General features: G+C 53.1%; 1 protein-coding gene across 1 annotated transcript in view; it reads left to right on the top strand.

Moving 5' to 3' along the window:
* Nucleotides 1–785: 785 nt before the first annotated feature.
* The window catches only part of PLXNA2 (plexin A2), a 211,250-nt gene continuing 187,674 nt past the window's right edge, over nt 786–24,361 (top strand). Inside the window, exon 1 of the mRNA XM_066361837.1 lies at nt 786–1,425. The gene's annotated coding sequence lies outside the window, so the exon portion shown is untranslated. The remainder of the gene's footprint in view (nt 1,426–24,361) is intronic.

Below are 24,361 nucleotides of genomic sequence, written 5' to 3' on the forward strand. Positions count from 1 at the left end.
GGTTATTAAAATAACTTATCTTACCGCGACCTCTCTGATTGCCCTGTCGGGCAGACCCCTGGGTCTAGATACAGACCGCTCCCCTCCGGTCGGTCCCCTCCACTTGCCAGCAGCCCAGGATTTAACAGAACTGGACGCTTGAGATTCCGAGCAAGGCTCATCTTTGCGTTATGAAAATAATAATTAATAACAACTTCAAACCTCATTTGACAGCTTGTTGGCTTTCTGAAATTGACCAGCAGAAGAAATTTGCTCCCACAGGTTCCGAGACCCTCGTGTCAAGCTCTTCAGGCAAAGCCAGTTCCTCCTCACTCACCCCGCTCTCAAATTAAAGAGGAAGAGAGAGGTGTGCGGGGTGTGCGGGGTGTGCGCGGCGACAGGTGATGCGAAGGGTGGGGGAGCCCACGTCCCCACTGCCCTCACCCCTTCTGTGTGTTTCTTGAGGTCTCCCCGCACCCGGGTTAAGCCAGCTGGGCGGGCCAGGCCTTCACCCGAATTCCCAGGCCCCGGCAGGGTTGTCGTTGCCCCCTTCACACTTAAGGTGGCCAGCGGGTCCGGACTGAGCTGGGCACGGGGCGGGCAGAGGGACGGCCTCCCCCTGCCGAACGCGCTTCTCCTTTGTTGACAGCTGGCGGAGGAGGAAGTCAGGGAGGGCGGGGGCGGGGGGCCGGCGGCGGGCGGTGCCAGCGGCGGGCGCGGCCCCAGCGCGGGCCGGCGCGGCGGCGGGGAGGGGGTTAAGGCGCGCGGCCTCTATGATAATGAGCTGCCTGGTAATATAGGGAGGGAGGCCGGCGCGCAGAGCACCGCCGCCGCCGCCGCTGCCGCGGGAGCCGGAGCTGCCGGGAGCCTGGAGCGGGAGGGCGGCTGGCGAGGTGCAGCTGCCGGGCGGGCGAGCGGTCGGAAGGGAGCCCCCCGCGAGCCGGGCAGCGCGAGCGCAGCAGACCTCCCGATGGACTGAGAAAGCCCGGTTCCCGGAGGAAATGGGACTGTGAGCGAACCGGCAGAGAGAAGGGAAGGAAGCGCCGAGATTGCTGATGTCAGAGCAGCCCGGAAAGTCGCGCTGGAAAAATCTGAAGACAGCCAGGGCTCCGCTGCTTCCCCGGGAGAGACGCTGCCGGCCACCCCCACACGCCCCCTCGGCGCCTCCGGATCCCCCGCGAGCCGGCGACGAGCGCCCGCTGGGGCTGCTGCGGGGCGACAGGGGCCGGCGGGGCGCGCTGTCGGGAGACCGAGGCACCACTTCAGGAATACAGATAAGTGGCTGGTGGCTTGACGCGGATTTTAATGAATTTGGACTCCATGTGGATGTGGTCCTCCCGTGATTGAGAGCTGCGGGCCTCGAGAGGGGCAGCGCGCCGCCCTCGGCAGCCGGCGGCCGAGGCAGACGGACCAGGACGCAAGGACAGACAGACGCCGCGGAGCTGGGTAAGCGGCGCTCGAATCGCCTGCACCCTCCGCCCTCTCCCCAGACACCCGCACTCCCCGCGGCGCCGCCTCCCGTTCCCAGACGCCTCTCCGGGGTCCCGGCCCCTGGCTCCCGGGCTCGGCTGCGACTGGCGAGTCCCCGCGTGGGCTCGACCACTTTCGCGGGAGGACTCGGAGCCCCTGCCCGCCCGGGCTTCCCCGCCGGCCACCGGCTTCCCTGTCTGCCGCTGCTAGCGGCGGCGGCGCTCCGCGGCGCGCCTCTCTCGCGCACCTGCCGGTGCTCTGCGGTTTGGGGGAGCATCGGGGCGGCGAGGCTGTCCCTAGATCCAGAGCCCAACGCGGGCATCGGTGGCACCAGCGGAAAAGCCCAAGGCCACTATGGCCAGCGCTCCATTTGGGGGCGTTCACTCCAGTGCTGGAGCCCATGGTGGCCGCTGGCAGTTCTTGGGTATCAGGGGACTTGGGAATGGAAGAGAAATGCAGCGCGGGTTCCACCGGCTCAGGGAGCCAGCCCAAGGCGCTGAATGGGGAGAGGTGCTCCATGCTCCTCCGTGCGCCGGCCGCTGCACACCCATCAGCGCCTTCCTTGGTCTGAGCAGTAGGAGCAGGTTGGGAACTGAAGTAGAATCTTGCCCATCCAAGAGGCTCCTCTATAGGTGCTTTCTTGCCCCACCCCAGGAGTAATGTAGGGATCTTAGAAAATTCTAGCCCTTTTGATCCATCCCACAGGTAGTCTCTGTAAATGTTAATCATGGACTGGATGGCCAAAGAGAGTCATCAAAAACTGTCGTTTCAGGTCCCAGGCCAATGTCCAACTATTTGGCATGACCCTTGTCGTAGGAGAAGTTACCTATTCAAACTCAAGTCCTGAGGGATAGAAATCATGGCTGGGGGTGAGGGGACCTGGGGTTCCAGGTCAGTTAAAAGTCTAGAATGAGAGCCGTCTGAGGTGGGCAATGGAGATATGGTCAGATCTCCTGTAGAGATCTAGTAACATACCGGCAGTAGTAGGCAAGGGACATGTGACACGACCATCTGAGGGACTGGGGCTGCCAGCTGGAACTTGAGGCAGTGGTTGGGGGTCCCAGCAGCCTGTAGGAACCTTTAGAAATTTGGGGACCCATTCATTCTCTTCCTGTGTTCTTGAGCACAGTGGACAAGGTTTATGACTATCTGTGCTGGGCTGGACATTTGGGGAGTAGAGTCAGGTTCAGCTCTCCCCTTCCTGACAGGATAGCAGGGTTCTCTCTCTCTCTCTCTCTCTCTCTCTCTCTCTCTCTCTCTCTCTCTTTCTCGGTTCCTTTCTTGGACCTTGAAACTTCCCTCTTCCCTCTGGGCAGGCTGTAGATCCTGGGGCCTTCAGTGACAGAGCCCTGGGAAGAGATACCCCTGGCAGGAAGAATCCAGCTATTCCTGATCAAAATGCACAAGTTTGATGCACTCAGCCCAGCAAGCTCCTAGAGTTGCGAGCAGCCCTCTCTCCTCAGGCCTCCCAGCTAGCAGAGATAATTCATTAAATCCCCCCTGGCCAGCACCATTTGAACTAATTACCTGTGATCTCTCCTAGGCCTAGAGAATAGGGGTGGGGGAGTGAGGAGACAGTAGAGGGAACCAATGAAACCGAGAGAGCATCTGTCAAGATACCCCAGCCAGGTTGTTTTCTCTTCTCCACCTGGCATCTCTGCCTTTCACCCCAACCCTTCCTTATCCCAGGACTTGCCCTCACAGTGAGCATTGCCTGAAAGAGCCTGGGTCCCCCAGCTGACCCTCTTCAGGGTCCCGCTGATGAAGGGAGGGCAGTGCAGACTGCTCTCTGCTCCCTCACTGTCCTCTGTAAATTGCATTAGAATGGGGCAGATTGGCTTGCAAAGCAGTTAAACAGAAATGACATTTGGAGCGACATGCAGTGGAGATGATGCTGAGGAGTAGCAAGATCTGACCTGGTGAAGTACCAGAAGGTTTCCTCTGCCCAGGGACCCCAAGTCTGGCAAGGGACTGAAGGACCGAGGTCCTGCGCACTTGGAGCAGAGCACTGGGCAGGCTGGCCTTTCCGCCTAAGTCTAAATGAAGAGCAAACGGTGGTGTTGCATGTCCCTTGCCTGAAAGAAACCATGTCACTACAAGGTTGGTGGCCCCCTTTCAGAGCTGGCCTGAATACCTACCCCTGTCCCCCAAAGCTCCAGGGAACATTCACCTGCCATCCCTCTTGACCATCAAAAGCTGCAGGTGTGGAAAATGTAAAAGTTCACCATCGTTTTACGGAGTCTGTACTTTATAGGAGGTTAAAAAGAAAACCTTCAAAGAACAACTACTTCTCTGAGGTCTTTTTTCCATCTACAAACACTTCTGGCGATTCCATTCGTCTGTATCTCATGGGCATGTTACGAGGAAACCCCCCGCGAGCGGGAGACGAAGCCAGGGACACAGTTAAATGTACAGGGCAGCAGCTGGCAGCAGCCTCCCCGCCTGTTCAGGTACCATGAAATATTTATGGTTCTGGAGTTGTCACTGTTTAGGGGTTTTATAGTCTCTCTCCTGCTTCCTTTTCTATGGCTGCCTTCCCAAGATACAGGGTTTGGGGTGGGGGGATGCTATTCCTGTCTCCAGCAGCAACACCCCCCCTACCCCCAGCTGTCTCTCGGTGTTGCCACACAGCTGTCCCCACACACACAGACTGGGGCCCAATATACTTCTGTCCATCATGGCAAACAGAGAGCCAAGGAGCTCTGAGCCAGGCCCCTCTCCCCCACCTCCATTCTGATCATAGAGAGACGGGAGCATTGTGTTACAGTCTGTTAACTACACATAATTCAGGACTGTCCACAGGGAAACGCGGAAACAGACTTGGAGGTGCTGTAGTTTTATAACTCTTGTACGCCCCTTCCCACCCCATCACTAGCACCCTAGCTCAGGGGCAGTCTGTTATCAATTCATTAGATGGGAATATTCTGTTTCTTCCCTGCACATATGCTCAGTTCAAACAATGATGAATGGAACTGATTCCCTTATGGGAAACAGTTTTTTCACTTAGTTACAAAGATTTCATGCCCGATTAGAGTAAATGAGGGTGGGTGTGTGTCCACTTCTTTTTTGGTCATTTCCAAAGGTGAGGCCCTGTGGAGACAGAGAGAAAGACCGTTCTTCACAGGGTCAAACAGCTGGTCCCAAGGGAAGGATAGATGGTCAGAACTGGACCCCCCCTTTCTCCTGGGCTCAGCCCTCAGGCCCTCAGGGGGCCCCAGTCCCTGGCATGGGGCATATGGAACTTCTTTATCTAGCTGCACACTGTTCCATCTGGAACTGAGGGCAGAAACAGAGGCGAGAAAGTTCTTTGTTGGGGAGCAGGGTCCCTACTGGGTAAGAGTGTAAAGAAAAGGGGGGGGGAGTGAGAAAGCTGAAAGAAAAGGGCTAGGCCTGCGCAGTGCAGAAGTCCCCTGCTCTCCCCGTTGGTTAATCATTAACCCTCTGCCCTGCCCTGGCTCTATCTCCGGCTTGGGAGAGGACAACTCTCAGAGCAGGTGTTCCCCGCGTCCCTCTCTTGTCCCAACAGAATATTTACTCTGTTTCCACTTGCCAGCTTCAGACCCTGTCTCAGTCCTGGCCGCCACTTACCTTTTCCTCTCCCTCTTTCCTGTCACTGCCACCCTCCCCCTCCACCCCCTGCCAGCTGTCCCTTCACCCTGGCATTGCCAGTTGTCTGCGCAGCAGGATAGGTGTTGGGGCCAGGAAGCAGGCAGGACAGTGCGGAGAAATGGAAGCTGGCTCACACTGGACCCCAGAGCAGGCGCTCCAAGCTCAGGTTCTAGACTGCTTCAGATGTTTGTGTCAGCCCAGGACACCCAGATTTGCTTGGGGAGAGGGAGTGGGAAGATCAATTTTGCCGGAGTTTTGTTCTCCTCCAGGAACGCTCAGTTTTCCAAGTGCTTATTCTCTCTGTGCATCTGGCCAGAATGGATCCCTCTTTTGGCCTTCTAAGATAGGCCATTTGATCGAAGGCTTTGCCGAAGTATTTCTAGCTCATCAGACTTGGTGTCCTGAACTTCAGGAAAAAAACAGCAGATGGACCAAAGATGCAGACCTTGGTGCAAGAGCCAAGTCACAACATAGAAACAGTCACAGATAAACAGAGAGAAGCAGGATGACAGGAAGGGAGTTTAAAGACACACAGACTGACAGTGTGAATAGGGCAGCAAGAGCTGAAAGCTGCAATGGAAAAAGCAAGTGAGAAAGACCCTCCCAGGCAGAAGGGGACTCTTCTCAACCTTCCCAGGCAAGAGGAGGCTCTGTCTGGGCTGAACAGGGAGGCTGAAGTAGCAGGTTATCTCCACTAGAGGGGGCTCTTGAAAACCACGCTTGGCTCGAACAGTGGTTTTGCACTTTTTGGTAAGACGAGAAAAAAAAAATAGATGAGATGTATTAGAAACTACCAGCTGTCACTACCCAGAGACCACAACTGGTAGAGTCCCATTGCCAATGGGACCTCTGGGCCCCTGTCTGGTTGCAGAGGAATGGGAAAGGCGCCTGCAACGTTAAGCAGGGTGCCCCTGGGTGGTGAGCCGCTCAGGGAAAGGTGGGTCCCTACAGGAGGCCTCTGGGAAGTGAGGCAGGGATGGGGGGGTGCCTTCCCGACTGAGCAGGCCGTCCAGTCTGCAGGCTGGCCTGCCAAGAGGCTCTTACCTCTCTTTATCAGCAAAAGAAGTTTTTGGCCCATCCCCAAGGTGCCTTCACGCTCCTCCCTTCTTCCAACTCCCTAAATGAGGACTTTCGAAACCCTCCCAGGTGGTGGCAAAACTGTTCCTGAGGAGACTGTTTTAAAAAGACCCTTCAGGAACTGAAGGCATGTCAATGTTGTATCGCCGATTTAATCTCGGTCTTCATTTTCTCTGTGGGAGCCTTTCTCTGAATTATAATTCCCCCTTTCATTTCAGCAGAGAACAATATGGAGAGCGGAGTCCAGAGTCCTTTCTCATCTGAGCAGATAATAACTGTCTAAGAGGGTACGGGGAAATATTGAAGTTGTGGCGCGGGCAGAGGGCCAGAAAGTAGCATCCCTCAGATCTGATACCAACCCCTGATATTTAATCTTGGCTTCCCTTTGGCTTACATTTACCTGGGGTCAAGTGGGGGAGGGAAGGGAAGAGAGAGGAAAGAAAAACAAGATAAATGTATCATGTTATGAAAGTTTAATCCTGCTTTTCCTTGGCTAAAATTACTTTCGGTAAGAGAGATAAAAGGCAGTCGAATTGCCCTTGGAAAGTTCAACTGTCTTTGAGAAGGAAGGGGGGAGGGGTCCCGGGGCTCAGAGTGAGTAGCCCGTGAATGAACCTCTCTCCTCTGTGCCCCCCCACACCCAGCATACATTCTCTCTGAAGCTTTGAGAGAGCACAGAGGCTTCTGACAGAGGCGCCCCCGGGGGCTCCCCAACTCCCAGGCTTTCCCGTTTTGTATTTGAACAGCCTCCCCTCCCACCATAGTTTGGAGACGAAGGGATAGAGGAAATAAACACCCCCTCCAACTTCACCCTTCACCTTGGAGTTGTACGCCACGCTTCTTCCCTTCGCCATGAGTGGAAGACACTGAAAGCAGGACTTGCAATCCGTTTCCGTTTAGACAGAAATTGATCACTTATGTAGTGCTAGGGATGTAGTAGCACCTTGTGCAAGATGAAAAAGTAATAGAGCCTACGATCAAGAAATGTACAGTATTCTGGGGGGGTGGGGGAGTACATAAGCCATGTGCCCCCCACCCAAGAATCTTAGTATAAGGCAGAATGAAGTTAACAGTGCACTGGGGACTCTGGAAGTGAAAGTGCAGAAGCTTCTAGAAGCTTTAGCTCTAGGCCGTGGAAGGTGCCTTGGAGGTGAGCCAGAAACTCCTGATAAGGAAAGGCCAGGAGCGAGACTCAGGTGCCTGAGAACGTCACAGACCCTGTCCGGCAATGACTCTCATTCTCAGCCTCTGAGAACTCCCCTTGAGCATTTTTTTCCTCATTCTCCTCCACAGATTTTAAACTGACAACACCACCAGGTTGTTTTCTATTAGTTAACATCCTAGAGCAAGATCTCCAGTTCCCACTCCCCTAGGGTTTCACATTGTATTCTATGTAAATTGCATCCGTTTCCGGTCCCCTGGTGCTGGCAGTGCGGCTCATCAGGAAATGTTATTACTCATCTGTAGGCACGTATCAGTGTCCAGAATCCTGCTACAAAGTCACCCTCTCTTATCTGAATAGAGAGAAAATTGGGATTTTTACCCATACCCCTTGGCTAAATAGGAAAGCCCACCAGAGCTGGCCTGTCTGCCATCTGTCTGCTACCCGGAGAGGGAACCACTCAGAGTTTCTGGGCAGAAAGAAGGCAGGATTCCTGAGAGTGGCTAGGAGGCCAGTTTCAACTCAGTGTTAAAACTGTCTCTAACCTTATAATGGCAGGCGGTGCTCTCCTCAGTCCGTGAGGTGTTCAGATGGAGTCCAGGCTGGGGAGATCCCTTCACTGGGCATGGCAGAACCAGGGGTTGTGCTTGGGCTTTAAGCTTTGGAAATGCTTGAAAGTTTCTGCTTTCAAGAAATATGTGGAGGTCGATATAGATCCTTCTGAAGAGTAGTTTATGATCCTCACCAACCCAAAACGTACAAAACCAGTACACTCTGGTCCATAGGGGGGCTTCGGATCAGGAACTGTCACCCAGCATCTCCGTCACCTCCATCCACAGGAGCAGAGAGAGGACTCATTCTCAGAGCAAACCAGAGGAATCCGGGCCAGGCTCTCAGAGTGCCAGGGGAACCCAGTGGCTGGAATTGCTCTGCCATTGGCCGAGGCGTTGACTCTCTCTGATTAGAGGGCTGGGCAGAAAGCACCTCTTTCTAAAGGAAAGAGAGTGGAAAGTTCAGGAGGAAAGAAAAGGGGTGGGGTAAAGCTACCTGGCGTGCCCCGCAGGGCAAGAGGATCAGGATGAGGACGGGCAGACAAGTGGCAGGAGGGGATGTTGTGGCTTTGAAGTTTTTTCCTACTTCATAAAAATAAAGGCCTCGCTGAGCTGGGTAAATATTACGTTGGCCTCTGACCTCCCACCTCCCCTGACTGCTCCCCAGCTTCCCGTTCTTTCTCCTGAGCAACAAAGAGACCCCAGGGAGAAGAGCCTGATTTCTGAACTTGGAGGTCGTCAGTGGGAGCCCAGCTCACAGCCAGACGGGAAGCCCAGACTCCCTCCCTGTCCTCACGCGGGACAGTCCTCTCCCGGGTCAGCAGCTCTAGCTGGTGGGCCCTGCCTCACATTAGGGGGTGGGGATGTTTTCCAGGACAGAGGTGGTCAGGATTTCACAGTCCCCTGATAAAACTGGCCCCCAATCCTCACTCCAGCAGCCTAGACTATCCTAACAAGTCTCTGACCCTCTGTGGAATTAAAACCCACACCACTAGGGTTTCTGTTAGGCAAACACCCCCCCCCCCAGGGCTTATCTGGAAGTTAAGAAAATTCAAGTCTGCCTCCCCACTCTGAGCAGCCTCTGGGTGTGAAGCCAGTCAGCGGGACCCAGCTGTAGGAGGCTTAGAGAATGTGATCGGAGCAGCTGTGACACTGGGATGCCACACTCTCACCCTGGTGCTGGAGGTTTGGGTCCCACCGAGAGGGCCAGAACAGATGGTTGGGAAGGGCCTGGTGTCCAAATAGGGTCCTGATGCACTGGAACAAAGGGCCGTCCTTCACACTTGAGCCCTTCCTTCTTCCTGAAAGATTTGTCACCTTGCCACCATTTGCTGCCCGGTCCCGGGAAGTAGAGCCACCAGACACTCTGGGAGAGCCGGCTCCTGCCCCTTACCCAACACCCCAATTTCTCCCATCTGTATGGAGGGAATGACTTCTTCTCAGGTCTCCCCGAGGGCCCTCATTTGCCCTTGTGTCTGGGGGCCAGGCATCGCAGGATGTTTAGGGGATTTGGAAGATGGACAGTTTTGCAAATGTGTGAAACTATTCTAAAATTTAGAGCGGGAATAAAGCCAAGCTAGAACATTTTTCTTCTCCATCTCTGCATTTGTTTGGAACTTTCTGAGAAAAATAAGATTTTATTTAAAGGAGATCTGTGTGCTAAAGTTTTCTATATATAAACATAGATAAAGGGCTGAAGACTCAGCGGAGACTGGAAACGGAAGGGCCGGGCGCTGGTGCTTGGCTCGCAGTTAGCATTGAACCAGTGGAGCTGGGGTTTGAATTCCGAATTTGCTACATCTTGGTGCCCTCAGGTCTAGGAGTAAGATGAATGCTACTGTCATAGAATTGGTAAGGTGGCTTTTTTCTGGGAGTCAACCTCCCATGGCAGAGGAGGGGGCAGATCTCATGGGCCCCCGCCTACTTGCCAGCAATAAGCATGCATCTTTCTGCAGACGGAGCTCCTCAGAGTGTGGATATGGATGGGACAGACCTGGCATGAAACACATTAGCAAGCCTAGGGTCCCAGAGCCCAAGCTGAACTCTGGGATTAGGTCTTCAGCCAGCTCTGATCATTGGTCAGAACATAGCAGGAGGTCTGGGAGACACATCTGCTGCCTTCTAGCCCAAGAAGCCTCCCTCGGCCCTCCCAGCAGAAGCACTGGAGTCTTGTCCCTTGTTGGAAGTGCAGAGCCCGGGAAGGAGGCTCTAGAGGAGGCAGGCTTGTGCGTTTGAGAGCCCTGTCCTAGAGCCAGCTGTGGAAAGTGAGTGTGACAACATGCTTTTGTTTTCTCTTGCAAAAGATTATTAAGAAAACAGCATGGATTACAAAAGAAATAGATGTTTTATGTAGAATATGTGGGGAGACATTTCTGAGTAGCTCACAGCAGCTTCTACCCAGGCCCACGTCATAGGTGTGAAACCCATGTCCAGACTGGGGAAGTGGATTGCCCCGAGTCACACGATGGGTGGCAGGCACTGCTCTCATCTCAAAGAGCTTTTTTGCCCCCGCTTGACCCAGCACACACAGTTGAGCTGCCCACTGAGCCACCTTCTCTTCCCAGTCTCTCCTTCCCCAACCTTGTGTGCAGAAACCTCTCTGTCTATGAGCAGGCAGGCACCTCACAGGGACACGCGCAGCCCCGGGCACTGACCTCTCCCCTTCTCTGCCTGGTGGCTGGCCCTGAGGACACACCCATGGCTTCGGCCTCTCCATGGTGCTGGGCAGTGTGGTGTGGGAAGGCCCCCTCTCCTAACTAGCTCCAACCAGCTTTCCCTCGTGCACAGCAAGCCTTGCTATTTGCACAGTCAATGGCTCAGGCAAGGCCAAGCCCCCCCTCCTTCCCGAGAGACGCTGTGGGCACTGTTTGTGTTTCGGTCTCTATAGACTCAGCATTCACACTTGAAGAGGGTGAGACAACGACCCCAGCAGCTGCCTGCAGACTGCTGGCTGGGAGGCTGCCGGGAGGGAATGTTTGTGTGCCACGCACCTGCACCTGGGTGCGTTCTCAGGCAAACGTGACCAAGCCAGAGGGAATGAGGGCGGAACTGAGATCCAGAGGGCCTGCTCCAGGCCACCTGATTGGCTTCCGCCCATACCCCCAGCTTCCTTGGCCAAGCTATTCACCAGCTGTATAGTCCCTGGGGGCCTGGAGGGAGAGTAGGGACCTGGCTCTTCAGGAAGCAGTCATTTTGGCCTGAGGACAGAAAGAGGCAGAACCTTCACTCAGGGAGAGAAAAACAGCCAGCCTCACTAGGAGCCTGCCTAGGTAGAAGAAGGGTGCATTACCTGCAAGGAGGTTGAATGCAATTTCATGTGATGGAACAAATGTTTATTGAATATCTACTATGTGCTGAGTCTTATGGGAGGGAGGCAAGTCACTATGCTGGCTCTTGGGGAGCTTACAATGTGCCAAGGAAGGAAAGGTACGCACACAAACAGTTGTCACTCAGGTTACTTGAAGTACTGCAGGACAGGAGATTAACCAAGCCATACAACCTTGGAAGGGGCCATCTGGGCAGGGCCTGAGCAGAAAGGTATAATACAGGGGTGGTCAACCTTTTTATATCTACCGCCCACTTTTGTATCTTCGTTAATAAAATTTTCTAACCGCCCACCGGTTCCACAGTAATGGTGATTTATAAAGTAGGAAAGTAACTTTACTTTATAAAATTTATAAAGCAGAGTTACAGCAAGTTAAAGCATATAATAATAATTACTTACCAAGTACTTTATGTCGGATTTTTGCTAAGTTTGGCAGAATAAATCTTTATAAAACAACTTACTATAGTTAAATCTATCTTTTTATTTATACTTTGGTTGCTCCGCTACCACCCACCATGAAAGCTGGAACGCCCACTAGTGGTCGGTAGGGACCAGGTTGACTACCACCACTGGTGTAATAGGTGATGGCTGTCTGAGATCATCACCCACCTCCAAATCTTCTAACCTTGAGTCTCCTCCCTATTTGCTGCTCGGTAAATTCAATGAAGGGAAAGGTGAGGAGTGTAGGTGAGTGTCAGGTCTGCAGCTGCCGGCCTGAGTTCCGTAGTAAATAGAGCTGGTTCTCACACCCTCATGGCTTCCCCTCCCCTCGGAGCAGGTGCCAGTCAGGCTAGGCTGGGGTAAGCCCAGGTCTCCCCTGGAGCCAGAATTCTCCTAATCATGTTAAAATGAGCACTCCCTCTACAAGCGGGGGCAGACCCCTCTGAACCGAGACCTGGTCAGCTCTCCGCACAGCTCTAACTTCTAATCATTGTCATAAACGGGAAGGAAGCAGCTGCTCACTCCAGTCTATTATCAGCTTGGTTGGAGACAGAGAAATTTAAATGACAGTAAGATGCTTAGCAAAGAAGCGAAAGTCAGTGTTAAAAATAAAGAAAACAAGACAGCTTGTTTCATCGAAATAGAAGGGTTATTAAACAGCCCTGAATTAATCAGTGATCTGCCAGGGTTGGAAATAGAAGAGCGGCAGGCCAGGGGAGCAGGGAGGCTGTGAGTGGGGGAGAGGTGGCAGGCAGGGGCTGCCTGTGCTCTCGGGCTGGCTACAGGGACAGCAGAAATGCCTCCTTCTTCAGAGGGCCAGTGGGCAGCTAGTTTTCTGCCCCACAGAGGAAAGCAGGTTAGTGAAGACGGGGACCTGGGCACCCCAGCCCCTCCCGCCACAACACCCTGCTTCTGGACTCTTCCCATCTGCTACCGCCTGGGCCACCCCTGGAGCCAACTCCAGTCCTCAGCCCCTTCCTAGCCTTTCTTCCCACCAGCCAGGTCTGGGTGGGAGCCAACTGGCATTCAGTGGATGGCCAGAGCTTCCAGCCCCAAGCCTTTTCCTCTTTCACGGGGACCCCCAGGAATTCCACTCTGAGCTGAGCTCCTATTACCCCAACCCCATTCCTAAAGAGTGCTAACAGCGTATCCCTGAGCACGGCAGATGCGTCTCCGCCTACCGGGAGGCAGCGTGTGAGCGCTGAAATAAGGGGCCTCTCCTTGGAGATAAGGAGTGGTGGCACATACAACTCCAGGCAGCAAAGAAGTAGGGTGACATGTTTCACCCCAGGAGCCCACATCCAAGTCCTAGTTCCACATCTGGTACCTTCGCCAAAATATTTCACCTCCAACATGCCCAAGTCTTCCTCCCAGCAATGACATGGTGATGCTGACGCTGCTCTGTCCCTCACAGGCTTGCGTGACGGGCATATGAATGGGGTAACATGTGAAATTCACAGTGAAACTTAGTCACTGTACAAACGCTAGTTTATATTACAGTGGGGCCCCTTGGTGCCTCGGGACAAACCACTAGAGGAAAATTTTTGCAGAGGGCATGGAAGGGGTCTGGGAGGAAAGCGGATTTGCTCACACCTTGGCGGGGGCGGGGGCGGGGGCCGGCCCCTGTTGTGTGCACATGAGCACCCGTCCCATTTGACACGCTACGTGCTGGATCTTGATTCCATCATTCCGGGAGCCTTTGCTTTGCTCTTTGACCTCAGCATTCCTTCTCCTCAGCCCCCCTGCAACCCACGTCCCTCCTGGCTGTTTACCCTTCTCCAGACTCCTCTCTCACACCCCATTCGTCATGGGGCCAGATGCTCACTCAGGGAGCTCTTTTCATCTCTCTGCCCCAGGTTCCCGTGCCGGCTGCCTGTCTGCCTTCCTCTGCTTTCCCTCCAACACATTCCTCTCCTGTGTCAGCCTCAGGTGACTGCTCCCCACTCCCCAGCAGTGCGGCTGGGGTCCTCGGCTGGGGTCCTAGGCATCCAGAGTTAATGGGGCCTCAAGGACCTCTGCACACTCACCCAGGGGCTGATGCCACTCCGGGTGTTTAGGGTCCCCCAGCCGAGTGCTTGCATCTTGCACAGACAAGTCCCTTACATGGACCGACCTCTGTAGTCTCCACGCGTCCCTTTTGCCCAGCCCACCGCACTCCCCTGCTGGAGATGTGACTGTGAGCTCGCCTGCTACTGAAGAGAGCCTGCCTGACAGCTCAGAATCTTTTCTGCAAGATCTCCAAGTTTCAGACAAAGAGAGAAAATAATAGAAACTGAAGGTGGGAAGGTACTGGGTGGGGATGCAGCCTGCTTGAGAAGCTTCCTCATAAAAAAAAAAAAAAAAAAAAAAAAAGTTAGAGCTTTTTATTCGAAGACTGGGCTGTAGGTCCAGTAAGCACGGGGGAGAAGGAGAGGTGGGGAAGATAGGGAGGAGACTCACTGACATGCTCCCTGGAGCCAAGGATGGGAGCTCCAGCCCGCGACACTCTCAGCATCTCCTCCTCCTCCTCCTCCCCCCCCTCCTCCTCCTCCTCCTCCTCCTCCTCCTCCCCCTCCTCCTCCTCTTTCTCCTCTTCCTCCTTCTCCTCCTCCTCCTCCTCCTCCTCCTCCTCCTCCTCCTCCTCCTCCTCCTCCTCCTGGGGGAAGGTTTTCCTTTTCTCTCCTTTCCTCCCTTTATTGCCAAGGGCTCCTGGATAAGTCACCAAGAGCAGCAGAAATGGCCCTTAGATCACCCTCCAGGCCATGAGAGTTGTTGGGGGTAGTCTGGACAGTGTGGAGCTGAAGGGACTGGGGAGAGTGGCTGCTAGGAACCAGCAACAGTCAGGTCCTTCTCAGTATCTCCTAGGAGCTGGGAGCTTGGCCACCACATTCCTCAGGACAAGAGTCACCTCTTACCTGGCTGAGACAGAACCCTCAGCCTTTGTCACCCTCAGACAAGGCAGCTGCTCCTGCCAAGGGGATGACGCCCTTGTACAGTGTTTCTCCAAAAACAGAAACGCGAGTAATTGGTGTTTATTCAGAACCGCAGGGTTTACAAAAAACACTTTCACATCCATTAGCTCATTGATTCTTACCACAACCCTGTGAGGTATCCTTTTAGGGCTGAGGAAACTGAGCCTTTGAAAGGTTAAATAACGTGTTCAAGGTCATCAAACTAGAAAGTGAAACAGCAAGACTTGAACCCAGGTGTGTCTCTGAAACCCCGAGTCTTTTCTGGGCACCCGCTGCCTCACTACATGCTCCGCGGTGAGTCTGACCTGATAGACCAGCCCTGTTCCGAAAACATGCTGGGGACTCTCACCCCACCCCTCTCTGCTCTCGATCACTCCATGTTGACGATGGACCATTTATTATTCTATACTTTTTTGTGATCTGTGATATTATGTGATCTGTGGCTTTGGAGCTCTCTTGGCAAGACTTTTCCTGTAAAAGTCCTGTCTGCACTGGGAATTCTTCAGAGGCAGAGCTGTTATCTTCCCATTCTTCTCCATCCTTCTCCCCACCTCGTCCTAGCCAATGGCGTTGATCTCCACCCAGTGGGGTCAAGAAAAACAAGAGGCAGGATCCTTCCCTAACGCTTCACTCCCTTCTTCACTGCTGGCAAAAGATCAGGTATGACAAATCACTGAGCTGAGTGTGGTAGTTCAAACCATGTCTTAGGTCATGCTAGCAGTTAAGAAAAGGCAGTGAGTATCCACGTCTCCGTTCTCCTCTGCTCCCCAGGGTTCGTACCAAGCACAGACTGAGTGAAAGGCATCGGGCTAGCCCGGCACTGGATGCTAAAGAGCACAGGTATTGTTCCTGCCTTCTAGGAGCGTCCAGTTCAATGGGGAGATAGGACATAGTCACATAACATATGGGAGCCAACACGACCATTCAGTATGTGGTAAAAACAGCAGTTTCTAATGGACTTTGGAGGAGAAATGGGTGATTGGGGGCAGGAGGGTCCTAGAGTCTTCAGCAGGCTTTGAAGGATGGATGGGGTTTGAATAGGCAAAGCAGAAAGTGGAGATAGGTGTTGCAGGGAGAGAGAACCACAGAGGTGAAACTGCAAGGTGTTCTGGGAATGTAGCAAGCAGAGCAGTGTGTCGAGAGTGGAGTCACTCTGCGAGAGACAGGAAGGGAGGCTGGAGAAAGACAGAAGAGCCATGTTGGGCAGGATAGATCTTGGGTGCTTAGCAGTCCAAGCTTGAGTCTATCGGGGCAACAGGAAGTGTTTCTATGGGTGGATAGCACTCTGGCCATGCGCCTGCCAAAGGGAGACCAGGAGTCTGAGGCACGAGAAATGCAGCAGTACCAGGCACACCTGGCAGGATTCCACTGCTGCCAGTGGCTTTCACCAGGGTCACTCTCGGCCGATCATCCCTGTGACGGTCTTACATGCACCGTCTTCAGGGAGGCGACACAGACTTGCTAAACTTTGGGGAACTTCAACTTCCAGAAATGCAAAGTGTTAAAAAGCGCACCTTGCTCTGGCCCTAGCGGCCACCCTCCCTGACAAGAGGATGAAGCAACAAGATGAGTTGTGCTCCTGGCCCCCAGACCGCTTTCGGGACCCACCACGGGAGCTGCTGGAAGTAGGAAGGGTGGAGGGTCTGTAACAGGAAACGCTCTCACCTGAGGACTCCCAGGGGTCAGAAAAATTTTCCTTCAAGAGGAAAAGGACAGGGAGAGCTTCTGGGGAGAGTAGGTGGGGAGCAGAGCCAGTCCACCGCCTGAGAACCGAGGCGAATGCCTGGCGTTCTGTTTGAATGTTTTCTCCCCCCCCCCTTATTTTCCTCCCTTCCCCTCCCACTGCTGTGAATGGGAGCTGTGTCATTATTCTTTGAAAACATTACAGTGGTTAATGGCAGCATAATATGCCATTATGTGGAGTGACTGTAATTTATTTAACCATTCCGTTGGGCACTTCCTACCCTGTGGCCTGCTCTCCTGCCTTTCCTGCCGCGGACGGCTGGGCTCTGCGCGGACAGGGGGGACGGGTGACGAAGCAGGCGCTGCATCTCCAGGCTCCCCGGGAAGGTCATTCAGAATTTCTCTGGAAGGTGACTGCCACCTTGCAACCCTCTTGCCTCGAAGCCCCCCTGGATTCCACCTCGTACCACATAACGCCACCCACTCCGCCCACACCCCCAGCCCTGCTCCATTACCAAACTGGGAGCCTCAAGTTTTGGCCTTTAAAATAAAGTACTTGCCAAGTCTTACTTCATTCAAGGTTTAGTTGAAAATAAATGCTGACTACCCAGGCAGCGTGGAGTACTGGGGATAGCACGGGCACCAGCAAGTTCTGTGACCCGGTGGAATGATACTAGTCCTGTTGTCTACCTTCCCGAGATTCCGTTTTCCTATCTGTGAAATGGGGAGAATGCTACCCATCTTGCAAGATAATCACAACATTTTTCTTGCATAACGCAAAGAATCTAGCACAGTGCGCCATGCAGCAGACATAATAGCCGTTTCTCCTTATTTGTTATTTCTGTTCCAGAAACACATGGGAGACGTTGTTACTATGCTTCTCATGGCTTTTAGGGTAAGAATTTGAACTCAACTTAGCAAAGCCATATACCCGACTTCTATTCTTTTTCTGATTTTAGAAGGAGCCTGAGAATTCTTTTACCTGTTCTTTGACCCCATAATGCCTACCAGACAGCAACTCTCCTCCTAGGATGGTTGAAGCAGGGTCCGTCTCAGAGTCGGGGGGAAGTGGGGTGACCTTTCGGAGCCCTGCATAGTGCCCAGAGCAGGCTTGCTCCCAGGTTCTGCTGCTCCTAGCCTCTGAACCCTGCTCACCCACAGAAATTCTTTCCGTCCCAGGGGTGAGGTAGCCGTGGCAAGGCGGCCCTCCTCTCTGGCCGTCGCCCGCGGGGGGGTTGAAGATAGCAGAGCCCACGGAGGGGGGAGGGGACAAGGTGGGGGGGCAGCTGCTTGAAATTGATTGCTCTTGTAGTTTAGTTTATACCCTGGGCTCTCTCAGCGCTGCCCGGGTGGCGACCTTTAGATAATAAAGGGAATTCTGGGAGATTTCTGACAGGCCCGTGACATAAGGGGCAGGTCTGCAGGGTCAGGCGTGCATCTCCCCGCTCCTGGCCCCAGGGTAATGAATCTTGTTTGACTTAGCAAAGCCAGCCTGGCCAGTGCCCCCTCCCCTGCACCACCCCTCAAATGAGTGCGTGTCTTTGGAACCCTTCATAATTCAGGGAGACAACTCCAAACTTTTATAGCCGGTGAGAGGAAAGAACAAACACTGGATGTTTTGCTAAGGCCCCGTGAGAGCCGGTGCAGTTTCCAGCGCTCTGTTTGGGCCCACTGGGAGGCCTGGAGGGTAAGTTAACAAAAAACCCTCCCCGGCAGGAAATGACCATGGTCCTGGACAGGCAGAAGCAGAAAGCAGGGGTAGAATTGGAGGGACATCACACCCTGGGAGTCACAAAATATTCCAAAGGTACTTGGGGTCTGGGAAGACACACTGACTCTTCCAGGCAGGAGCAGAAGAACAGGGCGGGAGAGGCAAAAAGGCTAGAACCGCTCTGTAGGGAAAGCCCAGTCCTAATCCACGGGGATGAAACCGCGAGATGCAAAGCAAATGGGTTCCCTGAGCGGCGGTATCCAGTGGGTGAAAGAGGAAGCCTGCTCTGCCACCTCAGTCCCCACAGAGATGTTAGGACACCTGCCTCTCTAGGCGTCTTGGCCCCGTGGTGGCTCATACCCACCTCCTCGGCATGAGCGTGCATGCTTAGACACGCATGCGCACACTACTCTTTTTCTCCAAAAGAACCATCCCTCAGCCAAGATGCTAGAGTACGTCACTCCTCCCTGCTCTGTTAGTCTGTTAGGACTGCTGTGACAAAGTACCACAGATGGGTGGTTTAGATAACAGAAATTTATTGTCTCACGTTCTGGAGGCTAGAAGTCAAGATATCAGCTGGGTTGGCTTCTCCTGAGGGCTGGGAAGGAGGGACCGCCCCATACCTGTCCTTGGCTTGTCGATGGCCATCTTCCTGTGTCTCTTCATGTCTCCTTCCCTCTGTGGCTATCTGTCTCTGAGTCCAAATTTCCTTTTTGATGAGGACAACAGTCATTTGGAGAACAGCCCACCCTACTGACCTCATTTTAACTTGATTTCCTCTTAAAAGACCCTATCTCCAAATACAGTCACGTTCCAAGGTACCAGGGGTTAGGACTTCCACAGATGAATTTGAAGGGACACAATTCAACCTACAATACTTGCCACCCTGCTTCTTTACAAGCACCCAGAGCCTGCTCTTCACCCTGTTACCCCTCGTCTGCCCACCATGCCATCGGAGAGGCAGAGCCCATCGCTGTCATGGGCTCATGTGAGTTCAAGGGCCTCTGGCCAGAGCAGAGAGCCACACACAGCTCCAGTTACACAGCCTTCATTGCCTCGCCACCTGGAGTGTGGGCTCCTCCCTCGCTGCTGAGCAGGACTTGGTAGGGCCTCCCTGGACTGCTTTTCGCTCTTACTCCTTAGTTATTGGAGATCGGATCTGGATTATCCACCTGTACAAGGAAGTGCATATAAAGACAAGCAGGAGATCTCTCTTCTCATGGTGAGAGAAGGTGACTGGATAAAAATTGTCACCAGAAGTTGTGTTTACACATGCTAGGAGGCCACCATATCGTCTGGTTCACCTTCCCAGTGAAGGATGTCAAGAAGGCATGTAGGCAGAGGCCCGTTTTCTCCGTCTGTCTCTCCTCACCTTCCTTCTGCCTCGCTCCGGGGCGAGGTATAGCCACTTAGCTTCATGTAACGGCACAGAGTCTGGGGAAAAAATGACATTCGATTAATGAAGCAAACGCAGCTGGTATAGCACTGACATCTAAATTGTTCCTTTGGTCCCATTATTTTCTGTAGGAAATTCTCCCTCTCCCCACCCCACCCCCCTTTCCCTTTAAATCGTGTGCATAAAATACGCTAATAACAATCTTCGGTGTCTGTGCATGAGTGACAGCTGAAATAAGAAAAAGACTAATCGTACCTCCTGCAGCCCTGTCACATGGAGATTAAATGAGTCTCCCCCCCCACTCCTTGCACACCACCCCTCTCCCTCACTCCCTCCGCTCTCTCAGGGTCTCTTCTCAGTGAGAATCTTGGGCATTTGAATAATAATATTATAGACGCCATCAGGGTGACAGTGGGGAAAAAAATCAACTCAAACCCATGATTATTCCTTCAATCTAATAATTATTTAAATACCAGATAACTCCTTTCACTCTAATTGAGGCCTTTCAGCTGCCGGCATTCCCTGGGGCCCTTGCGTGCGCCCTCTCGCTCACCTTGTGCTACCAACGTGCCTGGACTACCTCTGAGGTCTGTGTTAGACAGTGACGCCTGGAATGTTTGCATGTCCAACCACGCAAATGACATTATGTCGGGTCCTTCAGGGTCACTCTGCCCACAGGGGACAAGCGGGGGCCCCATAATCTCAGTCTCTAGACATTTCATCTTCACAGACATCTTAAAGCAAAGGAAGCCCTCTGAAATCACTGGGACCGATCCCCTGCCTCTGGGTAAACTTATTTCTAGACAGCTGTCGGGAAAATTCACTGTCAGAAAATTCCATAATCTTTTTGGCAGTATGCCCTAGGGGTCCTCTCCAGCTAGGATGTCCCTCTTCATGTCTAACTTGAGTCCCTTCGGCTACAGTTCTAACTCTTTGGGGAGAAGGGGCTTCCTGTGCTTAGACTCCATCCGATGTGTCTGTGAGGTTATGATCCAGAGGAATGTGGCACAGGACACTATAGCCCTCAAGTCACAACGTAGGTTTCATTCCTCTGTGTGGTGACCGCCTGGGCCTGCCTGGGCCTAGAGTACATCACAGAAGGCCTTTCTTTCTCCCCAACACAGAGGGAGCCATCCCGAGAGCATCTCTTTCCCACCCGCTGCTCCTCCATTCCGTATGCACCTCCTTAGGTCAGCCCCACGCACTGCCTCCCTGTCCAGGCCCCAGAGGGAGGCTCACTTCTTCCCGTGAGGGAGCCTCCACCATGTAAGGCACCCCCTTTTCCCCAAAGGGGGCAGCCTCCAGGCCAAATATAACTGACTTCCAGGACCCTTTCACCTCTAACAAAGGAAGCACTAGACTTGTTACAGAGTTCTGATCGCAGCCTGTCCCTGACTCATTTGGGGCGACCTTGGATAATTTTATTTTCCATACGTTTTGGTTTCTACATCTAAAACGAAGTCGCGCATTGGAGTAATATTATAATCTCCCTGAGCACTGGCCCTGAATGGGTCTTTGAAGGCGCTATGAATTGGAAAGGAGAGCGGTGGGCAGAGGATGGACTTCCCTCTGCCGCAGGTGGGGTGAGTTTCTCGTGCAGCTGCTCAACCCTTCCTTGATTTCACAGCCCTCCTTGCCGTGCTTACTTTTTCTCTGTCACCATCCGGCTCCTCGGGATCCTGGCTGTGCAAACCACTTCATAGGTACAGTCCTAATAATAAGTACCTGTTGCTGTCATTGTTACAAAGTGTCCTACCAAGCTGGTGCTGGTGATGGTGGTGGTCATTCATGAAGGTGGTGATGGCGATGACAGAATAGAGAGAATGGCGGATAAGGGAGCTACAGATGGGTGTGAGCTCTACTATCATGAACTTTGATGCAATTTGGCAAAATCATATCCCAACTCTTCACTCCTCTTCCGATCAGCTCCTTTTGCAATCAGAGAGGCCAGGGGAAAGCATGTGTGCCCGGATCTCCTGAAAAAGGCCACAGAGGTGGCCGGCAGCATGGAGGGAATCAATCCCACACTGAGCTGAACTGGAAATGCCCGATTGTCGTTTCCTCCCTGCTTGGCCGCTGACGCCCGCAGCAGCTGATCATGGGCCTCCGCGGGCTGTCAGCAACACCTGCCTCCTGAATCCTGATCAGGGAGATGGTGCCATCAGCCCCTCCAAGTAAAATATTTAGTGATCCTGGCTTCCCAAAGAGGCAAGCGTGGCCTCCGCTTGGCATCATCAGGGAGGGCTCGGAGTAAGATGTCCTGGGAGGCTCCGCTGATAGGACAGGCGGCCCAGAGCCACGTGTCCTAGTTTGAGACTTGGGGTGAGGGAGAAGGAAGCTGGCAGAAGAACAGAGACTAGGCAAGCTTTGGCCCTTGAGAATGCATGCGACAAAGTAACTTTACAAACTAGATGGAGAGGACAAGTGACAGAAAAAAAGGAGACCCCGTTAAGTGCAACACTGTTGAGGCTGATATTAACAGAAAATCAGAGTTAGGAGAAAACGAAAGGTGTGCAAAGCCACCGGCATATGTTCACTGGCTTCTACCAAGTTGAAGATGGACAGTTTATTCTAAGACAGATAATGGGATAGATAGAAGTGAAGGGGCGGAAATATTAACAAATACATTACTACTAATAAAGACTTATATATGGTAAACACTTAAAACGGGCCAGGCATTGTTCTAAGTTCTTTATTTATAATAACTGACTTCTCCATAATAACCCTATGAGGCAGATGCTAGTACCAATCCCATTTTATGTAGAGAGTGAGATAGTATCACAAAATGGCTAAGGATGTGACCGAGTTCACACAGCTATCCAAGCCTCTACGATCAGAGTTAATGCATTTAACCATTGCCCTACTGACTTCTCATCGGAGGTGCAGAGGTGGGTGCTCGTCCCCTTATCTCTGCACTCGGAGAGGAGACTTGATCCTTGGCAGTTGGGCCCCGCCCTGGAACAGCTACCTGGTTACATCAGCACTGGCAGGGAAAGACCAAGGCTCTCAACTTACTGTTGAAGTCAGTTGTCCTTATGAAAACCACACTCCTAAGATAGAGCGTGAGCCTTCCCTGCCACCCCGGCACTGCAGGAGACCATGCTGCCTCTTGACTGTAGTTCGCCAGCACCTGCTGCTCCCAGATGGGCCACCCTTGAACCCCGTGGAACAAATATGCTTGGCTGGTCACCAAGAGCATTCCATCTCAAAGTGGATGCTGATTGAAGAATAAGAGGAAAACAGTCCAGCTGTAGCGGTCGGTTGAGAGTTCCCGACCTAAACAGCTTTGTCAGCTAGGAGGAGAGGACCTGAGCGGCTCTGTCAGCCCCCGACTCTAGAAGCTGAAGGAAGCAGACCTCAAGGTCTTATTTCATCTGAAGAAGAAATCTTTCAAACTGGCGAATTCAAACACCTGTTATTTTAAAATCAAGAAATAGGCTCAAGGAGATGCTAGGCTGGTCTAAAGCCATATGACTCATGGCTGATGGGCAGGATTTGAACCAAAGACTCCCGGATCCCCCCCAACTCTTCCTCCTGCCCTATGACTTTATGCCTTCTAGCCACCAGGCCAATCTTCCCATTCATAGTTCAACTCTCAGAATCCTGTGCCTCTGCCAGCTTCCCTGCAGTTGGCATGGAGACTGTACTGGGACTCGTGCAGTAGCACAATTGAGACGGTCACCTCAGAGCTATTCTCTTTCTTTTGACACATGGTGCCCAGATTGAACCCGTTTACCAGATCAGGGAGAGCTAGGGATCAAAGGTGCACCTACAGTGCTCATTTCCATGGAAAGGAAGAAATGAGCAGAAAGGGACTTCAGGAGCTCTGGCAGGATTCCTGAAGTGCAGTCTCCTGGGGAGGCTTCAGTGAAAATAATAACAACTAGCAGGAGCTGAGCATCCACTGCGTGCCAGCCCCCAGGCGAAGAGGCTTCTCCACATTATCTCCTTTCCTCTCATGACAACCAGAGAGGTCGGTGCTGCAATTATCCCCATTCTGCCAGAAAGACAGATGAGACTTGACTTGCCCATGGTCCCAAATTTGTTCCCCAGCCTTGCCTAACAACAAAGATACTCACTATTCCACCTGTGTCTCAGGGGGATGTTGGGTAGGGAGGTGAGATGGTTGATCGTAACCTTACACTGTGTCCTTTGATGTTATCTCTGCTGCCAGGACTTTCTTCTATAGCCACGGGCTAAACATATATGTGCATGTATGTTGTGAAAAAGGCAGGAGTGTGCTGTCCACAAACGCAGTGCCAGAGGGTCTCAGAAAGCACTTTCTAAAAGGCAAAACCATAGTGTAACGTGGTGATGATTTTATTTCTCCTCATGGCTCCTGGTGGAGCACGCTGCCCTCCACCATCTGAGACGGGTCCCGCCAAGTGGCCTCTTGTAGTTCCCTGTCCGGCTGGGGAATGTGAGGGCTCTGTTATTTCCTTTCTGCAGCTCCTCTTGAGGAATTCACGTCCTGCTACCGGCCCCAGGACATGAAAATTTTAGCCCCGGCTAAAAATAACCTCTGGTTTTCAAACCGAAAGCTCTGTCCGTTGGAGACTTTGCCGGTGGGTGCAGGAGTGGGGCCGGAAGGGCTGTGCTGGAGTCCCTGAGGTCAGCCGGGGCCTCATGCTGCTGTTGCTTTCCTCTTTCCAAGGAAGCCTGGCCTCATGAGTCACCCCGGACGCCCGGTGGAGCCTGGTTGGAGGAGAGCAGTCAGGTGGGGCCGTCTCTGGCACCACGATGACTGTCCACCCCTGGACCCAGAGTTGAAGTGGAGGCCCAAGGAGAGTTTCTAAAGACAGAGCACAAATCAGTGCATATTCCCAGGGTGGCGTCTGTTCTGATTCTATGCCAGCCGTTGCCAGACAGGGAAGGGGCTGGGGGGGGGGGCGTGGCTGGAAGGAGACGGGACCCTGCTAAGCTGCCCTGGAGCCAGCTCTCCGTCCTTGGCCGGGGTGTGTCCACTTCTGTCGCCTCGCTGCCCAGAGTTGTCTGGACTTGTCTGA

Source organism: Saccopteryx leptura, chromosome 2, assembly GCF_036850995.1.
Source record: "Saccopteryx leptura isolate mSacLep1 chromosome 2, mSacLep1_pri_phased_curated, whole genome shotgun sequence".
Taxonomy (NCBI): Eukaryota; Metazoa; Chordata; class Mammalia; order Chiroptera; family Emballonuridae; genus Saccopteryx; species Saccopteryx leptura.